The 23,269-nt window shown below is 37.5% G+C and overlaps 1 protein-coding gene across 4 annotated transcripts in view; it reads left to right on the forward strand.

Moving 5' to 3' along the window:
- Positions 1–23,269, forward strand: part of B3galt1 (beta-1,3-galactosyltransferase 1) — a 580,596-nt gene that overhangs the window by 367,955 nt on the left and 189,372 nt on the right. The window contains exon 1 of one of the 4 annotated variants that reach the window (XM_029554480.1): positions 18,611–18,754. The exons of the other annotated variants lie outside the window; for them this stretch is intronic. The gene's annotated coding sequence lies outside the window, so the exon portion shown is untranslated. Of the gene's footprint in view, positions 1–18,610; positions 18,755–23,269 lie in introns of those variants that run through there. 4 annotated transcript variants of the gene reach the window in all.

Raw genomic sequence — 23,269 nt, forward strand, 5'->3', positions numbered from 1 at the left:
GATAGATTTTCTTGGAGAGAAGTGAATGACATCTATTCTCCCCAGGTCATGTAGTAACAACAGACCAAAGAAACGATAATGCCCAAGTCTGACTTAGAGAGCCAATGAGTTTATTGGGGTTACTTACATAAATATGTCTGAGAGACTATTTACAGGAATATTGGTGACTCAAAATAAGATGCATGCCAAAAACCCACCTCAGCTTGGTAGATGATTTGTGAAAGTTACATATCAGATACTCCCTGAACAATTTCAGACTGCTCAACCAACCAGAAAATCTCCTTTCTCCACCAATGACTACTGCTTATAAACCCTTTGCTGAGGCCTTATGAATCTTGTAGTTTTCAGGTCTTGAGCCTTGTAAGTCTCATTTACTTCCTGGGCCTTGTATGTTTCTTTTGCTTCCTGAGATTTGTAAGCCTCCTTTCTCCCTCCAGGAGTGGATGTTTCAGCTCAGAGGAAATAGCTATAACACTTATCCTCTTCCTCTAGCTATTATATTCTTTCCACACTCTTCTGTGAGGTCCCCTGATCCATGGACGGGGTGATACAGATGCGTGCTTATTTCCCTCCATCTATGGCTGAGAATTGGACTTTGCCACCAAGTCATAGTATAGTCACTCCCTTTCAGAAGCTTGACAGCCATCTGTTTACCATTACAAAAAAAGAAGTTTCCCTTCATGACTGAACAGTGCTGGCAACAGCAGTAATCCATTGGGTTAAAAATAAAAATGTTTACAAAGTAATTTAATAAGCATATTATATCCATTAAATTAAACAATAGCATCTGCTTTTGCACTGTGGCTGATGACCTCTCTAGCTATGGACTTTTGTCCTGACTTACAATACTAGATGTGAGCTCCTTCCTGGGGAGCAAATTTTAAATTAAACTAGAAAGCAGTTGGTTGCAGCTATAACAATTGTGCTTCTATTGCACAATAGGCACATCTGTCCTGGCCTGTTGGAAGTATAGCACACAGAGTCCATAACCCAGGAGTTCTCTTCTAACAGCCTGAATGACAATTTCTGGCTTTATGAAAACCAACTACCAAAGAAGGAGCTTCTGCTTCAGTCTCAACTTAATTTTTCAGTATCTGTAGCCAAAGTATCCAGTGTCTTCAGGAATAGGAACTGACAAGCCGGTTCTGACATATAGCCAATAACAATGGCAATAATCATTATGTTTTTTGAATCTTGGGAGACCCCCTGACCAAAAAAAAATCAAAAAAGTAGTCCACCCCTATTACTAGGTTCACCATTTACTATCCTGTGCCATATTGTGGTGGTACTTAAAAAGAAGATGGTCTACTCTCAACCGTATGACCACATTATAAGGGGAGAACATGGTTCATTCAACTTCTTTACATTATCTCTCAAGCTTTGGTAAAAGTCATTTGTCCAGAGTACATCTATATTGTAACAACCATTAGCACAACTAGGATCTTACCCAATAATCTTATGTCTTCTTAGAGTACCTTTTCTCTTTCATGCATGACTCTTTCATTTAAGCTCCTTAACTGTATTTCCTGTTTTATCCCAGAAACTTTTAGAAATCTGTAAGCCACTCAAGGGCTAGCATCATATTATAAATCCTTTTTTCAGAAGGTGAGGACAGGGCACTGTTCTCAGCTACTAGATACTATGTAGCTGCCATTCCAATAAGGTGTCTTGGTGGAAAAAGAAACATGGGGCCATCTTAGGCCCTGTACTCATGGTGATCAGGATGCAGACCATAGACTGTACTAACCACCTCAGAATCTACCTAAGGACTCATACAAAAATATCATGGGGGCAAATTTCCTGAATATCTCCCCAGCTAGTCTGATTTTCAATACCTGTAGCCAAAGCACATAGCGTCTTCAGGAATAGGAACATTCCAAATGCTCCTATCTCCCTTACAGCTGACATTTTGCGTGTACATCAACTTATAGTGCTTTTACAGACCGTGTACAAGTTCATGAAGACAGTTGTCTTGATGCTGTTGTATGTGAATATAACCATGCACCAAGAAATCTAGTTCTACAGTGAAATGCAACATGGATAGCAAAATGCTTTAGGCTTATATCCAGTCCCCTAATCTAGCCCTGGAAATCCATACCCTCACTGGAAAATGTTCATCTTAATCTTACTTAATACAGTTTCACACTCTTCTGATATTAAGAGACAACAATTAAAAGCCAGACTCCCTGGGTGTAGAATTAGTTCTACCATGTACTTGTGGAAAAGTTTAAGTCCTTGGATCTAAAATATCTCCATCTATAAAATCGGAGAATTACACCTCCGTACGTGGTAAATATTTCATTAGAATTTGTACATAAATAATTCTTGCAGTATGCAAGGAAATTAATTTTACCAATCCAGAAATGGTTACACAGAACTAAGAGACCTTAGTGTGTGATTATGGATAAGGTAATCAGATAACCTAATTTGAGTAGTTGCTTAACTATTTTATTGAGAGCCTATTAATTTCATTGCAGTAATTCTTCAGATCCCATTGAAGGGCTCTAAAATACCTATACATTCTATTGAGACTGTACCAATAGATTATATGTTTATGTGTGTGTGTGTTAGGGTGTGTAATAAGGAGTCTATAATAAAAGTACAAAATAAAACACCAGCCCTCAGAATGCAGAGTGAGGAATTAAGAAATCCATATACATAAAGAATTTGAAAGCTAACAAGAATGTGGCAAATCCTGTAACAAGGTGCACGAGAATATCACAGAACTCTATGGAGAGATCCCCTTCCTACTAGAAGACCAAAGGCAAGGTGCTATGGGAACAGTAATTACAGAGAATATAGGGTGGGAGAGGGGAAAGAGTGAAGAAGCAAGTTTCCAGTCCTTTGTTATGAGTCATAAGTGGTAAAGTAAGTTTCTGCACTTGTTAACTTTCAATATAAAAACCAGTGTTATCCTATGCAAAGATCAAGGCAACCCTTAATATTAGATTCTGTGACTTTGGAAAGAGTAATCAATGCTTACCAGTTTAAAGTCGCTCTTTCTATTCATTTACTTCCAATAATCCAAGCTCTCATGGAACACACTGGAACAAGTTATCATGATTCATGATGCCTTGCACTTAGTGAATAGTTAAGAAGGTATTTATAAAGCTTATACCAACATTTTTTATTTAGAGTCCCCAAAGGGTCTAATGGATATTTAAAAAAATGAATTAGCATACAAAATGTCCAATTTAGAAATCATAACAGTCACAAAAGCTGTCCACTTCAGAATTATCTAGTTATAGAATATATTTTAAATGTAGTTGGATAGTGTATCTAGTTTGTTAGATACACTAGATTATATCTAGATTGTGTATCTAGTTTGTTAGATACACCTAGAGTAATGTTTTGGGTAAACCATTTCTAATGATCTCTGATTAATCAGAAAATTTGCCTCTCATTGTATGTCTAAACAAAGCTAAAGAGAAATTACTGGTCATTATAATATTGACTACATAGAATTAATTCTAATAGATAAATTGGAGGTTAGATAGTAACTAGTTCATAGTTAAGTTTTATTATTTTATAAACTCATTGAAACAAATGTTTTAATTAAAGATCCAACCATAGTAAATAGCAATAAGTGGTCTAGAGATCTATATGAACCAATTACCATGATTTAGCAGATAAGTACCACTAACAATGGAATTCAAAGAGGAAAGAATCTTGCATGCATATTTAAGACCTCATGGCCATGAATCTACTATATTTACCTGTTGTTCAGATAGTTCTTTCCAACAATCTGTTCAGAAATACTCATTAGATTTATAAAGAAAGACTGTATCTTAGTTTATTAGTGGGAAATGAGTGAAAGTACCACCTCTTCCTCTCCCGCTCTGCTTCCTAGACCAACACAGACATACATCTGTTTTTATTTACTTAAGAAAAAAAATTAGTAAATGTTCCAATTTATTTCATTCAACCCAAAGGTTAACATTTAGGAATATATTTGTAACATAAAATGGCCAGTTAGTGGGCATGGGGCCATGTCTGAGCTGAAAAACATTTTGAAACAGCCTGCTGAGAAGGTTTTGACAAATAAATATTTTAATCAGCCAAATAGTCCATCCGGAGTGTAATTTGTTCAGTTTCATATAAAACCAGGTTGACTCAAAAGAGTCCACAATGCACTGCCTTGAGCATATGTAAATGACATCCTGGGAAATGCAGTACAGATAAACAGGACATAATTGCTAAAAATATTAAGCCAAAGAATGAAGGATTAGAGAAGAGATCAAAATTTGTCTTGTTTTTAAAGAATACTAATTTTAAAAAAGAATTTGGATTTGCCTATTTTGAAATACTGGAAAATGTGATGACATTAAATATCATGAACAGTTGCCTATTATATATGAAATGTCTATCTAATTATTAAAAAACAACTTGCCTCCAATACATAAGGCAGAGCTGTTATATATCACTTCCTGAAATTACTCTTGACTGAGTTTCAAGACAAGCAGCTGGCATGGGACCTGATGCTGGAAGTATATTTTCAAACATTACAGCCTCAAGCATCTTAACCAGGACTGTGGCAGGACTGGCCAGAAGAAGCCCTGTGCACCTTAGTGGCTGGACTCTTGTGTAACATAGGTGCAAGGGTCTTCTTGCCTCTGGGGTGCTTCATGGTCTTCCACTTTCTACAGTATGTGAACTAAAATGCTCTCCTCTTGAGAACATTAAAGCCAAATCAAGAATTGAACTCAGTTCCCAGTTCATCACAGCATAAGAAACTGAATAGTTTTAGAACAGTTTTATGTTACTTCTGACACATTGTTGTACTCTGAGCCCTATTTTTATAGGAGGCATTTTATGAGACATCCTCATTCTTCTCAAAAAATTCAGGCATAAACTAGCTGCAGACTATTTCAGTGAAATGACTATATTGCCCTATATGCAATTTAAAGTATAAGTGTGAAAACTGCCTGGAGCCAGGCTGCAGTAAGGGACATAACAAAGTTGGACATGGTGCTCCCAGGGCCAGGGGGACCCAAAGTAGGCTCTTGTCAGCATGGCAGGTTCAAAGGTAGATTGATTTCAGTCACTGTGTTGTGGAATCAAAATCCATTAACAGTATCACTACGCTGTCATGTTATTATCAAAAATGGTGAACAATTAGCAAGCAACAAAATAAACAAAAAACTAAACAAATAAAATGCCTTCTTCACTCACAAAACAGCTTCAGTCCCAAGGACTACAGTGTGTGTTAAAGCCATGCTACATATTTCTGTATGAAAAGGTGCTTGTATTTCCTGTAATTATATTAAGGTTGTTCACCTTCATCCATGCAGGATGGAGTCCTAGTTTGCGCACTGCAATATGTCTAGTATTCCATTGCTAACCTCTCTATTTTTATGGCGACTTAAACCATCTTCACAGACTCACAGCAGTTCCCAAGTAATGAATCGGAGCGACACTATCGGGAGCCACTGCTGCATCTCAGCATGGCACTACATCACCTAATCCTTCAACCTTGCCCTATTCTCAGCATGGTACAGGCCATGCCAGCACTACTCGCTGCCTATCAGAAAGCAGATCTTGTCTTCTGTCTGCTTGGTCCCCCTCACAGATCCTGGGGGACTGAACTGCCTTTACCTTTTCAAGGGTGCATCATAGAAGAGTGCTTTCTGCTCTGTTCACTTCTTTTTTATTTAATACCTTCTAATCTTTTTTCAAAATAATTTCTTCTAAGTTCAACATTCAAGATAGTATAAAAAAATGTTCTCTCAAAATTTCTTGTGAAAAAATCATTCTCAAAAATATGTGATGGAAAATAGAAGGCTTCCAAGAGACAGAAAGTACTCGAGTGAAGGGCTTACTTTTTAAAGTGAGTATGTAAAGGCTTTCAGAGCCACAGATGCATCTGGTAAGTAGAAATCTCTTATTTATTACCTCCCTTCATCCAACTTACATTTATTAATATTCATGAAATGTTTAGAACTGTTTCTGGCATGCTGTAAGTTTGCTAAATAATTAAATAAGCACTCAAAGTTATTCTGAAATTGAACCTAATACTATTTCTTCCTTGATCAAAAGCTTCAGTGGATTTTCATTTTAACTTCAAATATTTTTAAGGAAATCAAATATGAAGATGAAAAACAAATTGTGATTACCAGGGTCACAGTTGGAAGGGAACATGGAAATGAAGAAATGGTTGTGAAGTGATATAAGATAGCAGACGTGTGGATGAAAGAGCAGAAAAACCTAAGGCCTACACAGGCAGTAATAGTGTACTGCAGTAAGATTTTGATTAAATGAGATTATGCCTGTTCTTGTCATGAGTATGTGAGATAATGAATATATTAATATATGTGTCAGACATATTGTACATGTTGAATATGTGCAATACCATTTAGTTTGAAAGTATATTTTGTGTCTGTGTGTGTGCACCTATGTGTATGTGATTGTGTGTATATGTATAGAACAGAAGTCAATAGGTGTTTTCCTCAATCTCTCTACACCTTATATTTTTGAGACAGGGTCTCTCACTGAACTAGAGTTCACTGATTTAGCTAGGCTGACTGGCTAGTGAACTCCAGGGAGCCACCTGTCTCCACCTCCCTAGCCCTGGGATTATAGGTGCTTGCCACTGTGCCAGGCTTTTTACTAGGGATCTGAACTCAGATCCTCCTGATTGTGCAGCAAGCACTTTACCAACTAAGAAATCTTCCCAGCCCCTGGAAATATTCTTTAAGTAAGAAGTCCTTTAAATAAAATTTTTACATAAAGACACACTACAGTTTATGCTGCATAACAATATTTTTGTCTGTAGTAAGCTACATATATGCTGGTAATCATGTAAATTTGCAATTGAGCTGGAAATTTCTCACATCTAGTATTTTTACTTTACCTCTCATATGTTGTATCCATTTCAACACATAGATACTATTGTGTTACAATTGCCTACAGTACTCAGTATGGTAATGTAAATTATAGAACAGGTTTGTAGTCTAGGAGTAATAGGCTATGCCCCATAGCCCATGTGTGTAGTAGGTTAGACAATTAGTTTTTCAGGAATAAACTGTGATCATCACACAGGGAACAAAACAGGCCATCAAGACATCTCTTAGAATGTATCCCCATCATTAAATAATGTTTGGTTTCTCTGTTTTGGCTGGAAACAGGGTTAGTCCTGCCCCATGCTTAGCCATCTCCATAACACTATCTGAGGCAACCCCTCACAACTTTCTGTCACAGGAAGGCACTACATCCCAGCTTTCATAACAAGCTTTTGGCATGATTTACACAGCAACCATGCTCTGATTCTAGAACCTCTCATTCATCTAGACACCTTCATCTACAGCATCCAACCATTCCCTGCTGAGAACATTCACTTGAGTGCCTCAAAATAGCTCCAGTTTCTGTTCCTTTATTTCTGTTGCTACCGCCCCACTGCTCCCTCATCACCAATCACCCAGCTCAGCACCCAGCCATCTCCTGGTCTCTGGGTCATTTGTCTCACTCCTACATAGTCAATCTCTTCAACTCCCATCCCACTCTGCTATGGCATACCCATCACAGATCTCACCATGGCATCCAGCATTGGTTGCAAAATTCCAGAGACACTTCTAACACCTCTCTTATTTTAATATGGGTCTTCATAGTAATCCTGTGAGGTAGGTATCAATAGCACCCTTATTTTATAGATTAGAATGGCCTTGAAGTGGGAGCAGCCGAATTTGTGTGCCCAAAGAGATCACTGTGCATTTATTAATATTCTTATTTCATTTTTTGCATATGAGTGTATTGCTTGCATGTCTGTATGCGCACCCATGATGTACAATGCTTGCAGAGGTTAGAAGAAGGCATCAGATCCCTTGGAACTGGAGTTGTAGATGGTTTAGCTGTCATATGATTGCTGGGAACCAAACTTGGGTCTTTTGCAAGAGCAACCAGTGCTCTTAACCACTGAGCCATCTCACCAGCCCCCACTGTGTGTATGTAAAATTAAGTTTTAACCCTGACTAGCTTCTACTATTTTACAACCTCCATGGAACACTTATCCCTTCTTTTAAAAATGTTTTTGATTAATTTACTTTTATGTGTATGAGTGTTTTGTCTGCATGCATGTAAATGTACCACATGATGCAATGCTTGTGGAGGCCAGAAGACGGCATTAGATCCCATGGAACTGGATTATGGATAGTTAGCTGCCATGTGAACCCAGTTTTTTGCAAGAATTGCCAGTGCTCTTAACCTTTGAGCCATCTCTCCAGCCCCCACTTGTCCCTTCTTACTCACCATCCTCTACCCAATAGCCAATAAGTCAAGAAGTGCTATTTAAATATTTTTTATTTATTATTTTTATTTTATGTCTATGAATGTATTGCCTGCATGCATGTAAGTGTATCCATGTCATGCAATGCCCATGGAGGTCAGAAGAGGCCAGTAGGTCCCCTGGAACTGGAGCTATGGACAGTTGTTAACTGCCATGTGGGTGCTGGGAATCAAATCTGGGTCCTCTGCAAGAGCAGCCAGTGCTCTTAACTGCTGAACCATCTCTCCAGCCCCTGAAGTGCTGTTTAAATAAAGAACCAAAATTAGTGATTTCTTCATGAGCTCAATGCAATTAAGGACTTTAACTCAAAAAATTTAAACAATCTATTGGCTTTCCTAACTCTTTCTAGTTCTCACTACCTTTTAATAATAAATCCAAGAATGCAGCAGCTTCCAGCTCAAATGGCAGAAATTTGAAAATACTTAAATGTAAATTCAAGTAATGTGGTTATAACTGTTTTGTGAAAAACTTTGCTAATATATTAAAACTATTTGATAGAAATCTACTAATACTATATGTATATTTGCATACATGTATATTCATATTTGTGTTCTTATATTAAGTAGACCTTTCCCTTACAAAGTATCTTTTTTTATTGAGAAGACATCTCACTGTGTAATCCAGGGTGAACTCAATCTTACTGCCCTCCTACTTCAGCCTTCTGAATGCTCAGATTACAAGAATATGCTACCACACCTTGTTTGTATAAAATACCTTAAAATTTAAAGAACAAATACATTTCTACTTATATTTTCCAGGATTAGTTAACAATTAACTTTGTATAACATCCACTTTTCCACTTTTTCCTCTCTTATTCTTTGCATCCACCAACTAGTGGCAGTTACAATCCCTTCTCATTTGCCTGTCTTCAGAGCTCCAGGTACTTGGTGTATCTTACTCTGCCTTTTACCAGATGGATGGCACTGAATAAAGTTACTCATCATCTCTAAGTGTCATTTGTCCTATGTTTAATTGTTTTGATGTCAGTTAACTGCTTAAGTTAATGTCTGGCTGTCATACACCTTAGCGTCAAGGCTGCTTTTAGCAACAAATGTCTCAACTTTCTGTTAGGAAAGTGGAGGGGCATCCTTTGTCACTTCCATTGTAGTGAGTAGCATATATTGTTTTAACATTTATTTTTATTACTTTAAAATATGCGTAAGTGTGTCTGTGTATGGGTATGTGTGTAAGTGAAAGTCAAGGTGCCCTCAGAGGTAGAGGTTGAGGTGTGGGAATCCCCCTGGAGCTGGAATTATAGGCAGTTGTGGGCAGCCTGACATGGATGCTGAGAGCTGACTGTGGCCCTCCTACAAGAGCAGTAACCACCTTTAACTACTGTTTCATCTCTCCAACTCCAAATATATTTCTTTTGTAAGGTTCACATTTCAGATAGAATATAATATCTGATACTAGTTTTCCTAATTCATAAATATATTAGTTCTTTCTACTTAATAAACCATACCAATGGCTAAATTACTTTTTCACTGCTCTTTAGTGAATCCCTAGAACTTGGCATTTTCTAAATGCTGATTGCTTTCTTTTCTTACTCTGGTAACTTGTTTCAAACACACACTTTTTATGTAGGATCAGTTCTCCATAAATATTTTGTAAATATCACACAAAAGTTAAATCTTTGTTTTGGGTACACAGAACAGATTAATAAATATGTATCAGTGGTTCAGAATCACCATGCTGTCAAAAGCCTAGGACAGGTCTATTTCAGCTTCTACAGTTCAGGAAGCTGATATGTAAAAAGTTCCTAACAAATGTTTCTTATTGAAACAAAATGTTTCTTATTGAAACAGAAATTTCAGGCAGTCTTTCTTTATAGGCAATCGGCAAGCCTACTTGAAAATCTTGTGGTGGCTTGCATGATGCAGAGTGAGGCATCATCCTTTCTGAAAATAATCATGCCTCTGAAGAATTTTCCAGTGGACAGGAATTTTTCAAAGGAGATGTGAGTGCATTAATAAATATTCATTCAACTTTAATTCCGTTTTTCATGTAATCAAATTGTTTTCCCACGAATTTCTGTTTATAGATTCTGGTGATTCAGGTAGTTTGTAGTAAGTTGAAATAGTTATCACAGAAATTAAAAGATATTTTTTTCCTAAGATAAGACCACAGAAAAAGTCAGAGGCACGGCTAACGTGAAAACTTGAAGGTATTTTTCATCCCTCCTGATCATTAATGTAAAATGTACTTCTCTTGAAGAACTGAGTGCATTAAGAACTTTGTTTTCTGCTAGGTGTGGTGGTGCACTCCTTTAATCCCAGCACTTGGGAGGCAGAGGCAGGCACATCTCTGTGAGTTCAAGGCCAGCCTGGCCTACATAGTGAGTTCCAGGACAGCTGGGGCTACAGGGAGACCCTGTCTCAAAAAGATCCCTCCCCTCCCCCCAAAAATTTGTTTTCTGGTTATTCTTATAAAATAAAATATACAACATGAAATGAAATGCAGTGTAAAGTGACTGCACATATGGGCAAAATCTGATCCAACACATAAAAGAGCATTACTTGTGACGTTTCTGCAAGTTTTTCCAATAATTTGAAAATTCTAAAGCTAAGTAGTTTATTTATTAGTTATAAGTACAAAGGTGTTATAATTGCTGTCATAGCTTAACCTGAAGGCATAACACAGGAAAAAAAATCTTATAACTGGGATTTCTGCTTAACCAGAAGGAAGGCTGGGAAGGGGATGAAATGATGAGGAAGGGAAGACAGCATGTCCAGTAGACTATGCAAACTCACAGCTTGAGAAAGGACCACTAGATGTAGAAATATTAACCTGTGTAGTAGTATTTGGTTATCAAGAAGCAATGCTATAGCCTTAGTTATAATTTTCATCAGTCCCCCAAATCAAGATTTTTCTCTGGATAAAGCAGAGAGCTTCAATCAAACTGATTTGTCCCTCTCTCTAGTTAATGACTCTAAAGTCTGTTAAACCATCTGCATTGTGAATTATCTCCTACCCTCTCCATCCCAATGAATCTTATGGACCCTCGGAGAGAAGAGTCTCACAGTAGCCCGTGAAGCTCTGAAAGGGTCCCATCACGCTCCTCTTTGAGATGAATGTTGACAGAAGTCGCTAAGGGCAGGAACTATGGAGTTGCACAGATCCAGGTTCCAGGCTATCTTCTAAGCTCTGACTCATTTGTAGTTTGATCTTCAGCAAGTTATTTAATATTTCTGAGTCTCTGTTAAATTTTAAATAAATATAATTATACCTCATATATTAAGTATAAGGATTTTAAAGGCTTGGCATGTGGGCTGAGTGTGTAGCTCAACTGTAGAGTGCTTCCTTAGAATGTTCAAGGTGCTGGGTTCTATCCCAGAAACTTTTTTTTATAAAAGAGAGGCTTGTCTTGAATGCTGATGTTTAAATAAACCATAGCTCTAAACGTTTTTTGCTGACTCAAGTTTGAGTTACTGCATAATTTTCATTTGACAATAGACGTTTCTTTCTCAGTTGTATTGTGTTCTGTAAAAATAATTGATTTTCACAGAAATGGACTTGTTCACTCAATAACCAATAATGATGTTTTAAGCTTAGCTTAGAGTAAACCATTTCACAGAATGTTATTAATTACAAATGATGGATAAAATTAAGAGTGGCAAATAACAAAGAAATGAAAGAAAGTTCCAAAAATAAATGGACAGTAGGTATAAGTGAGAGAGTAAAATAAGTACTTGGTCAAAACAAATTTGGCATAGAGTCCTTAAGCACTGATCATAAGAACTAGACTACAACCCAGATCCCACCTCATGAACCACAGGCCTCATAGATCCCAGAACTAAGGCAGAGACTAGATAAAATCATCTTCCAAGTTCTCTCACTCAATTCTAATGTTTCAGAACTTTCTTTAATGGGAAGAATGTAATAATTATAATCTTGAAAGGAAGTCCAAAACCTTCCAATCTCTTTCTAAAAATTCCATTTAGCAAATGTAGCTGTGGTCCTCCCAAATAGTAATGCATTCACCCTGTTGGTGCAAAAGTTTTGCAGAATTCTATCTGCAAGAGCACGGGCAAACACAGGTCATTTCTTCAAAGTCAAATTGATGGCTGCTGTTAAATAGGAAAAAAACATCTGGAAAGCCATCTGCTACAGTTCACATAAGGGCTCTCAGACCCAGACTATTCCGTGTTATAACATACAGTGTCCTAAATAACTGTGTGACTGATGGGAACACCTTTCATTCCTTTTCCTAGTTAGAGAACACTGCCAGAGGACAACTGATTCATGGTAGTTTCAGGTCTGACCTTGTTTCAAAGCAAAGGCATAGGGTAACAGGTACTCCGAAAGTTATTTTAAACCAGAGAGTGCTGCTTCCATTAAAATCACAATGAATAACACTTGTGTGCTCCAAGACCATGCACAAAGGACCTACTATGTGCAAATCATATGGCAATATAAGATGAATATGTATCCTGCAACTTGGTTGCTTATAGCATATGGCAAGAGACTGATACAGAGGCAGAAAATTTCAACAAATTACAGTGTGTAGTGAAGGCCAATGCAGAGGAAAATGCCTTACAAACGAACAAACGTGATGCACAAGCTCTTTGCCAATACTTCAAGTTTATTTCAGAACAGTGAAAATTTATACTTAGCTCTACTTCTTCTGGCCTGGCTTGGAGTGAACCACTTCCAGGAAGTGACCTTAGTAAGGCAAATCATATTAAACAGTTCCATATTCCAGGAATTACAAATAATGATTTTATTTTTTGTACTTAAAAAGGTGCCATTGCTCTTTTTGCTACTGTTTTTCCCATTTAATCGGAGACCGCATCCTCTCATTTTCCCTTTGGAATCAATGACTCTCTTCCTCCCATCTGTTGCTATTGCCTTAACTTGTTTATATCTCGTTTGGATGTTCTATGCAATTTCTGTCACTGTTCTTGGATAGCTCTGACTTTTTGTCCTTTTGTTGCCTGATATTTAACTGTGACATTTTGGTCCAATGAAATAAGCTTTTACAAAAAAAAAAAAAAAAAGTAAATATTAAACTTCTAACCAAAATTTAAAATTGTCAAAGAAGGTGTCAGCCTAATTCTTCTCCTAAATCCCAAATATTATTTCATCCCTTTGGATCTATCTCTTTAACCAATAACTAAGGCTATCATATCAAAATGATTCCGTTTGCATTATGTAATTAAAATGTCCTACTTTCCACCACACAGCTAGCAGAGTGGTCCTAAAACATTTAGCCCCTCACTGTACTCCCTGGTTCCAAATTCTTCAGTGACCTTCCATTACCAAAGCAAAGGTTCTCCAACTTGAGTGAGCTCAAGAATAACCCAAGGACTTTGTAAAAATGTAAATTTTCAAGGCTGGAACTGTAGCTCAGTGGTATAGTACTTACCTACCAGGGTTTAAGCCACAGGTTCAGTCTCTAAACACCTTCCCCTCACCTCAAAGAAAAAGTAAGGTCTCAAACCAAAACTTCCTGGGAGTCTCATGCTGATTAGTGGCTCAGGGATGAAGAGCCCAAGGGTTCAGCCCATCATGACTGAGGCTCTTTCATTTCTGCAAACTCATCCATTTCTATCTTCCCTCTCCCCACGATAAAAATGCCTTACAGATTGGCATCTATGTCCCCAGCACCTAGCAATGTGCTGGAAGTAAATGGCTTTCCATAATTACTTTTAAATGAAGAAGGAAACATTGGTCAACATTATTGTGTCTGGTCTGATAAAGCTAGAACTCGTGACATTTTAACAACTATGTGAAATGAATGCATCCATTGTACGAAGAAAGAAGAAAGCACTCAGAGCATTCGGCTTTAGTTCTGATTAACCTCTATTTCTGGTTATCCTGAGGGGAGGAAATTCTAATTTGTGATGATTATCATTATCGTGAAGATGATTCATAAACATGTAGATATTTAGAAAAACAATTCACTTGCTTTTAATTTCAGAGCTGTTAATTTACAAAGGTACAGAGTCCCCAAATGCTTTAAGCAGTTAGAGCATTAATAGAATTCTTTCACCCATTTGTAGCAACTTATGGGTATTGTCAGGCTCAGAGTTTTCTTGATGTGTTTACTTTAAATAACGTAGTGGCTGGTGGTAGGTACCAAAGATCTTCCAAGGAAAGTGTGGGATGATCACAGTGAGTGTGAACTTGGCTGTCTTCAAAGTCCATGAAGCACTGTTCCTATCAGTTCCACCCAATGGAATTTCACTGTAACCCCTCTGCTAAGGAGTTAGATTAATTATCAAGTGATAGTGCACATAAAAACACACATAAACTGAGTTGCTGTATGTGATTCCTCACAAGGAGCTGTAGTTTAAAAGAGCCTGGAAGAATCAGCCCATCTCTTTCCTTATTTTTGTTTTGGCTCTGGTGGTTGGATGTGCTAAGGCAATCGCACTGGCTTGCATGCTCTCTTTCCTACCCACGGTACTTTCCTCCTTCTACTAACTGGTACTTTCCTCCTTCTACTAACTCTTTCACATTCCTGCTTTGAGTCTTAGCTTTGAAGCCACATCTGATAGCAAACTTACTCCTCTCTGGCCTAACCACTACCTTTTGTGTTCCTCATTCTTATCTGTATTGTCAACACAGTTTATCAAGTATAACATCCACCAGGCACGGTGGAGGCTTAAGCAACAGGATCACAAGTTTGAGGCCAGCACAAGCTGCATAGCAAGTTCTAGGCTAGCTTTGGTTACACAGCATGACCTTATCTCAAAAAAACTCTAAAATAGAGTAAAATTGTGCTTCACTTTATTGCTTCGTCTCTCCATTTGACTGTGAGTTCTTAGGACAAATGCTGTCATACTTTGCATTATAACCTAATGTCTAGAGTACAACTTACAACAAAGTGGACATGGGACAGACATTGTCAAGGAGGTCAATGGCTTATGTAATGTATTTAATACAAAACACTGAATATAACCACAGCATACATATCACTTATGTGTTTGCCCCTTGTTTTGATGTCCCCAAGCCCTGTGGCATTACGCAGTGTCAGATGAAATTTCAGCACAAAAATAAATTGTATAGACTAAAAGGACTAGAAGGGTGACAATCCGTGTGTTCAGTCCCAGCTCTCCATGAACTAGTTAAATCATCTTTTTCAGATTGTTATGACTTTCAGAAGCCATTTTCCTAACCTGAAAAAGCTGATTTCTAGTCCCCAAAATTTCAGAGTTAAAAAAGAAAGCATATATACATATTTCAGGCAAAATATCAACACTAATGATAAATATGACTATTTTATCTCCTAAGATTGTAAACCAAAGTTTTATGATGCTAATTTCATAAAATAAAAATAGAATGCTTCAATCACATAAGATTTTCCCTGTAGTATAAGTAAAGGTGACATGGAAGAAAAAAATAGATGACTTGTGCCCAGCGGTGATGGCAATGGTTTAATGGTAAGATCCAGGTGACACTCCTGCCAAGGGCTGCAGGATTGGTTGAGAGTCCACACAGCCATCTGCAGTCCATGTGTTTCCATCCTTCCATTAATCAAAGCCATCTGTGTCTCACAAAGATGGATAAATGACAGTGAAAGGCATAAAATACAATCAGCCTCAGTCCCTCACACCTGGGCATGTGTCACTGCACAGCTACTTCTGACTCTCAACTGTGAAAACAAACACAATAGCCCCACCTTAGTTGCCTCTCAGATTGTATAAGGGTCTGAGGATATAACAGGAGCTTATAGATGCAAATGTTAGTAAATTGTAAAGTAACTATGCAAATGCCAGCTCTTAGTGAAACTCATACCACCACAGAGTCTACCATTGAAATAACTTAGGAGGTAAGCAGTCTATAAATATTTTTTCAGCATGTGGCATGGTTTATAGAGGCCCATCCATCCTTCTTGTTAGAGTAAACTGAAAATAAACACAGTGGAATAACTAAACAACCAAAACTGGTTTTGGAGCATCTAAGAGGGATATTTTATAAAAGAAATTCAAGAAAGGCCTCTGATCCTGACTTGAGAGATCTGAAGATCTGATGAAGGGAATCCCAGGCAGATACAAAGATCCAGAGACAAATAAACTTGCCATATTTAAGAAGTGGAAATAGGCTGGTGATGTTAGAAAGGAGAGAGTGATGCAGGAGGTAAAATATGAACTAATAGAAAAAGGCCTGACCATAAAAGAGCTTTATGGATTGAGACAAGTAGTTTGAGTTTTATTTTTTATTGTTTAAAAAAACTTTTTTTGCAGGGCATGGTGGCACATGCCTTCAACCCCAGCACTTGGGAGGCAGAGGCAGGCTGATCTCTATGAGTTCAAGGCCAGCCTGGTCTACATAGTGAGTTCCAGGACAGCTGGGGCTACAGGAAGACCCTGTCTCAAAAAGAACAAAAAAACAATAAATCTTTAATTTTACAGAATTTGGAAGTACATCAACTATATCTATATTTTTGTAATGGCTAATAAGGTAAAAATATAAATGTACAAGCATTGTTGAGTTTTCTAAAAACATGTTTCGTTCCTTATCAAAAATCTTTAAATTACTCATACGAACTTACAACAATGGGAGCAGCATGCACAAGACCCGTGCAAGCTCAAGCCAGACAAAAGCCCAGCATAAAAGTGGGGAGGTGGGGAAGAAGCCCCAGCCTTAGCTGAGGAACTATTGGAAGCTAGTAACTATTGGGAGAGGGAGAGTTGCTTTTCTTTAAGGGGTGATGCTAGATAGATAACAAGGCTCCAGGGGATAGACACACACTGAAGGACATCTAGGGACATAAACTTGGCAAAATAGGCCTTAATATTTATGACAAAATATGTGAAACCTGGCGGGGGGAGAAAAGAGGGATGCAGAGAGGGGAGAGGTCTTAATACAATTAAAATATAGTATATGAAAGTCACAAATACTCAAAAACTAAATGTAAATAAATAAACCTTTAAAAATCTTTTAAATGGATGAGGTTTTACCTAAGTGAAACTATCATATCAGATTCTAAATAAGTATAAAACTGTAAAGCCCAGTAAACAATTATAGATGAACGCATGGAGATACTGCAACGACAGGACATGTAGGACATGTTTTTATCAGTGAACCTAACTTCTCACAAAATATGAAAGGCCTTTATTAAAATTAGCAGCTCAAAAATCCTAATGCATTGTCTAATCTTCCTACTTCCAGTTTTTCTCTAAACAAAATACTCAGAATAATTAACAAGTCAAGGCCGAGAAAAAAACATAATAATCTTTCACTTTGAATTCCAGGATCACAGACTGACAATCATTACTTATTTCAAATGACTCGATTTTATTTCAGTCTTCAGTAAAGCAAACTGATAATAAATAAATTAAAAGTGACCTTTGCATCTAAGTGCTGGTGGAATAAAATATTTAACAGGTTTAAGAAAGTAAACAAGGTAGTGTTTGTCCTTAGTTTATTTAAATTTTCATAAGAGGTGCCTTTCTTGCTTACCTGTTTAGCCTTTTTCTCTAAAGGAAAAGAAGATGAAAGAGCAAAAGTTGGTGCTAGGTCAGTAGCACAGCCCTGTAATCCTGTAATCCCAGCATTAGAGGCTGAAACAGGATGATTGCCAGTTCAAGGCCAGCCTGAGCTACAAAGTGAGATGAGAGAGAGAGAGAGAGAGAGAGAGAGGAAGAGGAAAGAGAAGAGGGAGGGGAGGAAGGAGCATGGAGAAGAGAGCACTTCTATGCCTGGTTTAAAATCCAAGCTATGGGACTGGAGAGATGACTTAGTGGTAAGAGCACTGAGTCCTGAGATGACGCATTTTCGAATTCCAGTACCCACATGGCAGCTAACAACTGCCCATGACTCCAGTTCCAGGGGATCCATTGCCTTCTTCTGTCCTCCGCAGGGATTGCACAACACAGGTGCACTTGAATATATGCAGACAATACATACATGTAAATATATATATATATATATTTGGTCTTTTTGAGACAGGGTCTCCATGTAGCCCCAGCTGTCCTGGAACTCACTATGTAGACCAGGCTGGCCTTGAACTCACAGAGATCCACCTGCCTCTGCCTCCTGAGTGCTGGGATTAAAGGTGTATCCCACCACACCCAAAACTAAAATTAAAGATACTATTTTTAAAGTTCAAATTTAAGAGTCGTCAAAAGCAAAGTTACACTGTTGCTTATTTAAAGACTTACATTTTTATTTTCAGTTGGCAATATTTGAGTAAACCACTTCCATTTCAGAGCCAATCAAATTTTTGCAGAGAATATTTAAACAACCTATAAAGTATGCAAAATCACCAAGTTGGTCCTCTTCCATTCTGATTGCAACATGTCTGTGTGTACACATACACCCTGGCACAGAGCTAATGCTTAACTCCAGTCCCTGTGGAAGGTTCCCAGACAGGGGTGGCCACTGCATGCTTCTGGATCACCACTGCTGTCCTCCAGTAGGACCACTTCCTTTTCTCTCCATTCCGAACACATCTGAGTTGCAAACCAGGCAGCTGCCTGCTACCTCCACAGAGGTGACCATCAGAGGGAAAGACATTCCTAATAAAGGGTGAGTCTTTTCTTGTCACTTCTGGGTGTTTCAGTAGTTTGTCCTGGGTGTGAGTGTGATGTGTGTGTGTGTGTGTGCATGTATGTGAGTGCATGTGTGTGTGTGTATGTGTGTGTGCGTGTGTGTGTGTGTGTTTGTGTGTGCGTGTGTACTAGTACCAGTCCTGCCACCTTGGAATTTAACTTTTAAAAATCTCTATGAACCAGTGGGACAAATACCTACACAGAACATAAGTTCTCTTAGATAAGTGTGGGTCTTTTCTTTTTCTAAACTGAATTTGCAGGAATTATGAAAAATAAATGTTCCATAATCAGTGACACATTTGCAATTATTCTCTTGAAAGAATGAACTTGAGACTTATCATATAAATAATATTTTAAACAAAAATTATAGTGTATCTCAAATTGCATAAGTCACGTTTCTAATGTAACAGTGAACATATTTAAATGAAGATGAGCTAAAGGATTTGGTAGCCATGGCAACACGATATGAAAATATACCATGTCATTCAAGTCTATTAGAAAAAAACTTTATTATCATTGCAATGATTTTTTGTTATAATTTAAATACTTGCTGCAGAGGAGTCAAAAAGGAAGGGGGAAGAGTGTGGAGGGGATGGAAGGTGCTTAATTGTTATTAGGAAGACACTGACTAGAAAATAGCATGATCCAGATTCTAAACAAATTTGACTAACAACAAAGTTGATATTAAGATATTAAGATAAAGAACATAAGAAAGAACAGAAAAAATATTTTTTTCTCACAAAAATATGTTAAATCTAATTTCTGTAACAGTCTAGCAGTAGAGAGAGGTATCAAAACTTTTACCACTTTAAAAAAATGTTATTTTCATATATACCTTACCTAGACATATATTTCTTGATTTGGTATGTATAATTTATCTGGGCCAACTGTATGGCCTTAAACACCCAAAAGGAAAGTATAACCAAAGATTAAAGGGGCCAATATAAATTTTTAAGAGTCCATATGATAGCTAAAGGCTACATAACAAGCAACAATGCCAGATAGAAGATACCTTCTTTTGAGTTGTTGGCTAGGATGGCCAAAGGGACTCCCAGATAATAACCCAGCATAGAACTGGGATAATGAACAGCAGACCCCAATCTTATCTAAAGGAATATTGACAACTGATTGCTGCTAGATGAGGAACAGCTGACCTTCCAAACAAAGACCTCTAGATAGGCTGACTAGATTCACCAGATGGACAAGTAGTGGGGAATGGCTGGGGGTGCCTACAACACAGCAGACAGCAGGGATATCAGAGTATAATGGCTCTAGTTGGAGGAGGGAGGCCATGGGAGGGTGCCATCTGGGAAGTGAGTGTATAGTTGAATAAGATGGTTTGGGATGTTCTGTGTGATATACACACAGAAAGAAATCAACAATTTTTTTTTAATTATTATATTTGAGGAGGAAGCATGGAAATTTACCTCATGTTAATTAGTAGAGGTGATAAACATTGCAATTGAAATCTGCTCTATGACTTTATCGACATACACGGGCGTCAAGGATCCAAGTGCAACTGATTATGACTAGTAATAATCAGATACATACAGATTAGAGATGCATGTGCCAAAAGTGTTAGTAGCATTAAAATGAGTTTTTCTGTAGGAAACAGTATATTTTAAAATGAAAGGGAGATCTTTTTTAAAGGTTAAAATCTCATTCAATTTTATGTCTTACAGGGCTTATACTGTGTTCAATATTATATAACTGCATGAATGATTCTCTGTGAACCTAGACTTACAGCCACTTGTGAAACAGATGTACTCTTGCTCTGGAGTGTGTTACTGAATATGTTAAAACTGTAATGAAATGCTTCTTCTAATGTAGTTATTAAAATTTTTTTTTAAATAATAAAAAGTTATTTTTGAAGTACATAATTTATGATTGTTAATCTCAGAAACAAAATCTCCAAATCACAATGTTAAACAAACATGTTAGCAATTTGGATCTCTAGTCAGTTACTTAGGGCACAGAGAATCAGAAATGGAAACTATCCAAATTATCTTCATTAAAATCCAAACTAACATTTTGATATCTATTCTTGACGTTTTTCTATGCCAGAAATTGATATCTAGCAGTATTCTTATAAAAATAGTCACACTATACATATTTGCCTATGATTTGAGATTTAAGAGCCTGGCTTTGATTGGATGCATTTGGATTCTAGATTCTTTGGTTCCCAGCCCATTTCCAAAAGTGTATTTTGTGACCTTTCAAGGCCTAAGTCCATATATCAGGGGAAAACATAAAGAAGCTATAGCCAGATATAAGCATCAGACCAAAAAGATGCAAGAGGGGATGAATATGTCAATCAATATGTGCCAAGTTGACCTGAAAGAATGTTAGAATTATCTGCCAAAGATAATAATAAAGCTATAACAAAAAATGTCCATAATAGTGATGAGCACACTGAAAACAGGCAAATATCCACAAAAATTAAGTATCAACAAAGACAATGAAAATACAAAGAACATAACAGAAATTTAGGAGCAGAAAAATATAGTAACAAAATTCCAAAACCAAAATACACAGGGAGAAGAATGGAGAGGGCAGAGGGGAAAACTGTGGTCACTCCCAGCGGTGACCGCTCCTTCGTTCTTGTAGGGGCTGCTCCTTTGTTCTCACGGGCATTGAGGCTGCTGAGGCTGCTCTTCTGCCCACCTGGTGCCGTCTTCTGTCATTGCTGCTTCTGCCTGGTCCCGGACCCCAGGGCTGGTGAGGAGACTGTGTCAGCGGAGCTGCATTCAGACACAGGAGACCAGGTTCAGTGACACAGGTCTGGTTTATTGCAGGAGGGCACAAGCTTATATAGGGGTAGTGGTCCAGTCACAGCACAGCAAGTAGGATACCTCATTAGTATAACAGGTTTATCATCCTCAGCAAGTAGGATACCTTATTAGCATAACAGACTTTAGCATCCTATTAGCATAACAGACTTAAGATCCTATCACAGAATAGCGGGTAGGATGCCTCATTAGCATACTGGGTTTCAGATTACAGAGCCTGGATTCCTGGAAACCATGTAACCCTGACTGTTGCAATATCTAAGTGTTGCAATTTGGAATTCCAAGGGTGGTGATTAGGGAGTGGCAAGCTCTAGGCATCAGTCTCATGATCTGCCAATGGCAGCAAATGTCACAGGTGTTCCTTGTGGCTCCACCAGCCAGGCCATTGCCTCGGGCCTGCTGTATGGCTGTCAATAAGACTTTCACCCTAGGCTCAAGTCTGTCTCCCACAGAAAACAATCAGTGAAGTTAAAAATAAAACAATCACAGTTTTCTCATATTCCACTAAAAAGTCATAAACCCATAAATTCAACAAGCTGAGCAAAATATTAAATAGGATAAGACCAAGGATGTCCCCATAAGGAATCCTCTAGTCAGACGTCCCTAAAGGAAAACAAAAAGAGTATTAGAAACAACAACATATGTATGTGTGTGTGTGTGTGTGTGTGTGTGTGTGTGTGTGTTTGTGTGTGTGTAAAATGAAGGGAACATTAAAACATTTTCATATGGAGAAAAATTAAAAATTCTTTTTATCAGCAGACTTACTCTAAAAGAATGGCTACAGTAGTTTGTTTGTTTTTTTTCTTAATAGAAAGGAAACAATAAAAGAATCTTTGAACATCAGGATAGAAAAAAGAACACAATAACAAAACATGGGTAAAAACAATAGACTTTCCTTGTCTTCTTGAGTCTTCAGCAAACTGTGAAGTGTGATCCCATTGTCAGGACTCTGAAAGATTCAGGGAGGCATTGGAAGGGCTGGAGTAGAGAAATGTTATGACCTAGCCTAGCATTTATGAGGCTCTTCCCAGAAGCTCCAGGGGCTAAGGGAGATAAGAGTGTAGTGACCAGAGTCAGAAGACAAGGGCCTAGACCAGGGTATCTGCAGAGAAATGTGAGGAGTGGTTTGTTTCTGGATTTACTTTGAGGAAAGAGTTGGGAGAGAATTCATTGTTGAATATATCAGATGAAGAGAGGCAAAAAGAGTTTCTGTGGAGGACGGAGGTTGAGTTTCAGTAGCTGGAGACAAAGGTTTAAATTCACTGAGACAGAAAAGGATTCTGTTGGAACAGAAATAGAGAGGAAGTCATGTGCTTAGTAACAAGCCAATGAGAAATAAAATTTAGAAAACTTACATCATCTCATCTTCATGTCATGCTAACATCCACAAAGCCACGTTCATCTGTTTGCATGTTAATAGCATCATCAAAACTGAGAGAAAGGGAAAAATATAAAACCATTAACTATGATTTGAATTATATGTACACAATGCTTCAATGCCAGAGAAAATGGCAAGATGTTCTACAGAGTTCATGCCTTAAAAGTTTTAAATAGTTACTTTAATATATAGATATAAAAATCAAGTAATATTTAACTACAAATAATGAATGAAAGTATAGCCAAAGTTTCAGCAAAAACAATACAAAATAATTTCAATAAAGTATCCAAAATTAAAAATTACAGAGCAAAAAATAAATAAAAAT

Source organism: Nannospalax galili, unplaced genomic scaffold, assembly GCF_000622305.1.
Source record: "Nannospalax galili isolate Female #2095 unplaced genomic scaffold, S.galili_v1.0 scaffold165, whole genome shotgun sequence".
Classification (NCBI taxonomy): domain Eukaryota; kingdom Metazoa; phylum Chordata; class Mammalia; order Rodentia; family Spalacidae; genus Nannospalax; species Nannospalax galili.